Below are 4,790 nucleotides of genomic sequence, written 5' to 3'. Positions count from 1 at the left end.
AGACTGTGCGTCCCGTCAGTAACCAGCACCAGGTGGCTCATATAGCACCTGTCTTCAGAAACAATCAGCAGTACCAGCAACATAACAACCATTAACAACCACATCAGCAATATCAACGACCACCGCACCATCTGCAATAGCAGGCCTACCAACCTCGAAACAGTAATCAAACCAGCACGAGTTACGAGAGGAAAAGGGTCACCTTCGATCCTATTCCGATGACGTATGCAGAGTTATATCCCTCTTTGATAGAGAGGAAGTTGATTACTCCGCGAGACCCACCGGTTATACCTGCTAACCCTCAGTGGTGGTATAAGCCCGAATTACAATGTGTTTACCATTTTGGTGCTCCCGGCCACGACGTGGAGAATTGTTACCCTTTGAAGACCAAGGTTCAAGACCTTGTAAGGTGTGGCATTCTGTGTTTCGAGGACGTAGGTCCTAATGTGAAAAAGAACCCATTGCCCGAGCATGGGAAGTCTGTTAACATGGTCCAGGGTTGCCCTGGCAAGTACAAAGTCAAATATGTCAGTCATATTCGACAATCGCTGGTCGAGATGCATCGTTTGCTGTGTGATTACAGTCATTATGAGCATGACCACGATAGATGCCGAGTCTGTTCTGTCAATCAAAGGGGTTGTCGCCAGGTGCGTAAAGATGTTCAGGAAATGCTAGATGAAGGAGTCATTGAGATCTTCAAAACAGAAATGTTGACAAAGACGCTGACGAGGTCAACGTAATTTCTCCAGTATTCCGGATCCCCGAGCCTGTTATCATCAAGTATGATGGTAGCAAGCAAAAGGTTTCTCCCGTATTAACCATCAAGCCAGCCGGACCAGTGTCGTACTCTTCCGAAAAAGCAATTCCTTATCGCTACCATGCTGTTGCGGTAGAAAATGGGAAAGAAGTGTCCTTACCATCTTCCTCTATTGTTAACATTGAAGATGTTAGTGGTTTGATGCGCAGCGGTTGTGTGTTTTCAGCACCTCCAAAGCCCCAAGCTAATGTTGATTCTGTTGAATGCCCGATTGGGAATGCAGTGAGCACTCCGAATCCGACACCTGTTGTTAAGCCCTCCTCTACATTGATAACTCCTGCTTCTGTTGGCCCAAGCGAAAATACGAAAGAAGACTGTGATGAGATGCTGAGGCTCATCAAGAGAAGTGAGTACAATGTTGTAGACCAGCTTCAACAAACGCCATCCAAAATATCGGTGTTATCATTACTTTTGAATTCAGAACCACACCGAGAGGATCTGCAGAAGGTTTTGGATGTGGCATATGTAGATCATCATGTCACGATAGAACAATTCGATAGCATTGTTGCAAACATTACTGCTTGTAACAACTTAAGCTTCTATGACTCAGATCTCCCCGAGGAGGGAAGAGACCACAATTTGGCATTACATATATCTATGGGTTGCAAAGACGACGCCATGTCCAATGTGCTGGTGGACACTGGGTCATCACTAAACGTATTGCCAAAAACCACTCTTTCGAAACTGTCATATCTAGGGTGTAACACCCTTCTAAAATACCCCAAATATTAAATAAAAACAACAAATATATATCAGAGTAATTATTATGCACCAAGGGTGTCACACAACACTTCACACATTTCACCATAAAAATCAGTCATGCTCATTATTTAATTCAACATAAACACTTCTTGCAAAATACGCAGCGGATAGAGATCATTCAACATATGTAATACATTACACATAAAATTATTCAACAAGTTAAAACATCCCGTCCCGATGTTACATCTATCAGAGCATGACCCACTAAGGAGACCACACTAGACTCCCAGCACTAGCTTCTACTCATTCACTGCTCGTTACCTGAAAAATAGTTGTAAGGGTGAGTTCCTCAATCGATATAATAAGCATTATAAATCATCATGTAATGCTAAGTAATTTTACACGTTAATCACCCTAATCATATCATGCATTCAGTAACGGCACATCAACTCAAATATCATACTCAATAACAACCTAAAATGCAACTCAATAACAACATAAAATGCAACTCAGATGAGACTCGACTCGTCATGCATGTGGTACCAATCGGAGTAAAACTCCCAACTTAAAATCATTGCCATTTTATTGGGCATCAAGGCATAAGCCTTCAACTTTCAACTTAAAATTTGCCAATCCAGGCCAACGTGGTGTGAGCAAAGCTCCGACTTAATGCATATGAATGTACATGGCATACACGACTTTACAATTCCGACAACATAATAATAATAGCAACACAACAAGGTTTTCAACATAATCAACTTATAATCAACTTTGGCTCATCAAGCCTACAACTCAGTATTTTTAACAACTTTCCGTACACGGAACAACTTAACAACTCAGTCATACTTGCATCGACACTTTATAACACAAACCCAACAAATTTTACTCATCAAAATTGACTACAATATTACTTCATAACATAACTCAATCCCTACTATGTCACATACCAAACTAGGCAAATCACCAATTATGTTCACAACATTAAAATATCAATTTTTCACCTTTCCAACAGTGTTAACCGGTTAACGCCCTGGGTTAACCGGTTAACGCAGGACAAAACACATTTTCTGGCAAAACGCAACAGTGTTAACCGGTTAACGCCCTGGGTTAACCGGTTAACGCAGGCAAAACAACACATTTTCACAAAATATAACAGTGTTAACCGGTTAACGCCCTGGGTTAACCGGTTAACGCAGACAAAACAGCAGTTCCTGCGCTAACACAAGGCAGAATGCAGAGTTCTCCGCATTTTCCGCCGTTGGAGGACTTCCGGACCTCCGATTCAATTTCCGTAAAAAGCTATACGTTCGGGGGAACACGACTCACACAATTACCCATTCAATTACAGCTTTAATACAACTTATTCATCACAATTTCTCAGCATTCAACAATCCCAATTAGGGTCACTTCAACGGTTTATCACTACCCATGACATGCTAACCCATAATACCCATTAAACGACGATAAACCCCCCTTACCTGAGATAATCCGGCAATCTCTAAGCTTCAAGCTTTTCCGTTCTTCAACCTTTGCTCTCTAGCTCTTCCTCTTTGCCCTTTCTCCACTTTCCACTTTTCAGCCGCTTCTCTGTTTCACGTGAAAACTCTTTACCAAAAATGAAAACCCTTTTCTCTTATTCCAACTTATATATTTTCCACTAATTATTATTCCAAATAATAATAATAATAATAATCCAATAATTCAATTTATTTAATTAAATTATTAAATATATTATTAACTTAATTTAAATAGTCCTCTTATTTAATTCGGGGTGTTACAACTCTCCCCTACTAAAAGAGTTTTCGTCCTCGAAAACATACCTCAAGCAAATAACTCTGGATAAGACTCTTTCATCTGACTCTCCAGTTCCCAAGTCACATTGCCACCTGCTGGTCCTCCCCAAGCTACTTTCACTAAGGCAATCTCTTTACCCCGCAACTGCTTCAACTCTCGATCCTCAATCCTCATAGGCAATATTTCAACAGTCAGGTTATCTCTCACCTGTACATCATCTACTTGGATCACATGCGACGGATCATGAATGTACCTCCTCAACTGAGACACATGAAAAACCTCATGCAAATTCGCAAGTGACGGCGGTAAAGCGATACGATAGGCTACCTCTCCTATCCTCTCCAAAATCTGATAAGGACCAATAAATCGAGGTGTCAACTTCTTTGACTTCAAAGCTCGACCAACCCCAGTTATCGGAGTAACACGAAGAAACACGTGATCTCCCTCTCGGAACTCAAGTGACTTCCTCCTCTTATCATGATAACTCTTCTGACGACTCTGAGCAATTCTCATCTTCTCCTGAATCATCTTAATCTTTTCTGTAGTTTGTTGAACAATCTCCGGTCCAACCACAACACTCTCACCGGACTCATACCAACATAACGGTGTCCGACATCTCCTACCATACAAAGCTTCAAACGGCGCCATACCAATGCTCGAATGAAAACTATTGTTGTAGGTAAACTCAATCAAAGGTAAATAACAATCCCAAGCACCTCCCTTTTCCAAAACACAAGCCCTCAACAGATCCTCTAGTGACTGAATCGTCCTCTCAGTCTGACCATCAGTCTGCGGGTGATATGCAGAGCTCAATCTCAGCTTAGTTCCCAAAGCCTTCTGCAAACCTTCCCAGAATTTCGATGTAAATCTAGGATCTCTGTCTGAAACAATACTCGACGGAATACCATGCAAACTTACAATCTTCTCAATATACAACTCGGCTAATCTCTCTAACGGATAATCCATTCTGATCGGAATGAAATGAGCCGATTTTGTCAATCTGTTAACAATCACCCAAATAGCTTCAAAATTCTTACTTGTTCTCGGTAAACCAGAAACAAAATCCATACTGATACTATCCCACTTCCACTCTGGAATAGCCAACGGTTGCATTAGCCCAGACGGCTTCTGATGCTCAATCTTCGACTTCTGACAAGTCAAACAAGAATAAACAAAACTCGCAATTTCTCTTTTCATCCCCGGCCACCAAAATAACTTTTTCAAATCGTGATACATCTTCGTAGCTCCAGGATGAATACTCAACCCACTACGATGTCCTTCTTCAAGAATACTCTTCTTAAGTTCGATAACATCCGGAATACACACCCGCTTACCAAATTTCAGAATACCATTTTCATCAACTCTGAATTCGCCACCTTGACCTTGATTCACTAGAGTCAACTTATCAACCAAAAGCACATCGGATTTCTGACCCTCTCTGATCTCATCCAGAATACCACTTGTTAACTTCAACATT

This window comes from Lathyrus oleraceus, unplaced genomic scaffold, assembly GCF_024323335.1.
Source record: "Lathyrus oleraceus cultivar Zhongwan6 unplaced genomic scaffold, CAAS_Psat_ZW6_1.0 chrUn0153, whole genome shotgun sequence".
In the NCBI taxonomy this organism is placed as follows: Eukaryota; Viridiplantae; Streptophyta; class Magnoliopsida; order Fabales; family Fabaceae; genus Lathyrus; species Lathyrus oleraceus.
The sequence above is the reverse complement of the archived record's forward strand: the minus strand, read 5'-3'. Positions refer to the sequence as shown.